Source organism: Alligator sinensis, unplaced genomic scaffold (assembly GCF_000455745.1).
Source record: "Alligator sinensis unplaced genomic scaffold, ASM45574v1 scaffold1902_1, whole genome shotgun sequence".
Lineage (NCBI taxonomy): Eukaryota > Metazoa > Chordata > Crocodylia > Alligatoridae > Alligator > Alligator sinensis.
The window spans coordinates 95,306-96,638 of NW_005843416.1; the positions used below are offsets into that span (position 1 = coordinate 95,306).

At 50.3% G+C, this 1,333-nt stretch overlaps 1 protein-coding gene across 1 annotated transcript in view; it reads left to right on the forward strand.

Annotated features, from left to right (window-relative positions):
• The first annotated feature begins 1,228 nt into the window (after positions 1-1,228).
• Positions 1,229-1,333, forward strand: part of LOC102370044 (interferon-induced very large GTPase 1-like) — a 10,215-nt gene continuing 10,110 nt past the window's right edge. Inside the window, 1 exon segment of the mRNA XM_025195162.1 lies at positions 1,229-1,259. The gene's annotated coding sequence lies outside the window, so the exon portion shown is untranslated.

The window sequence follows — 1,333 nt, forward strand, 5'->3', positions numbered from 1 at the left end:
CCTTTCTACTCTGCTCCAGGAGCTTTTAAGGCTTTTTTGTGGCTTTACCCCAATGCAATCATTAGATACAGCTGCTCTCAGCCTTCCAGCCAGGCAGACCTCTACCTGCTGACTCCCTGCTGCTGGGTCCCAGGCTGTGCACCTCCCTACCCAAACCCAGACAGAATTTAACTGAGTCCAATTAGAGCCTTTCCCATCCTTGTCATCAGCAGTCCCTCTATAGGAGGATGACAGTCTTCTAGTACATAAGGAAGTCACAGATGAGTCCTTACGTGACTGAAGAACCTGATCCAAGATTCACATGTTCGATTGCAGATGTGCCAAATAATCCTGGGAGGAAAGAGCGGACCCTGGTGATGTTGGATCACAGCTCTTCCCCTTTGTCTCTCACCTAGTTGCCACCATCGAGAGGCAAGTTAGCTCAAAATAGCTAATGTCTTCTTGTATTTCATGGTACCACTGGAGATAATTTGTGTGAATCTGATATCATTTTTCAGACCAACTTAAATAGTTGGGGAAAAATTTTTTTTAGCAAGCGCTCAGGTTTAAAAACCCTCCGTCAGGCTGAGGAAGTCTCTGCAGTTGGTGTGTGCTTTTCCTGGATGGTATGAATAGTTAAGGAGCCAGAGGCTGGGCTGCATGTGAGACAGGCCCAGTGAAGATGTAAATTGAGGAGTCAGTGGGTGAGAGACAGGCTGGACAGGGGGAGAGAAAAGGGGGATGAATGCAGCAGGTTAATAGTGGAGAGGTACTTGGGCACTCAGGTGCCAGGCAAGTGATAATGTTACTGCACAGTTGCACCAATTACAGCACATGAAGTTAGTACCTGTTATCACACAGGCACTAAAATGAATGCATGTGTAGATGTGCCCCTTGAATCTCTTTCCCCATGTCTAGAGCACTGCCCATGAGCGAGTACAGAGGGGATGGCAGGGAAGGAAGGATAAATGGTCCCATACCGGGGAAACAAACTACAGCAGGGTATTATCTGTGGCCAAGGGGCATTTGTATCCCAGGTCAAAGCCCCACAAAACGCGTTCTTGCTCTTGAAATGCCCCTTTCTGGGCAGTTGGGGGGATTCTGCGAGCCAAATCAGAGCTGATTCGCACAGCTCCCTGGGCAGCTTCAGAGTTTGGCCCGGTGCCCGCCACTCCTGTACTTTCGTTTCACTTTTGGCCGGGGCCCCGCCACTCCTGTACTTTCGTTTCACTTTCGTTTCCTCGTCCCAGCTCTGGAGCAGCAGCCAGAAGGGACCCAGGGTGAGGAGCAGAGTGCGGGGACAGGGGGCAGGGAGGTGTGGGGGGTTTATGGTAGTGTGGTGTTGCAGGGCATA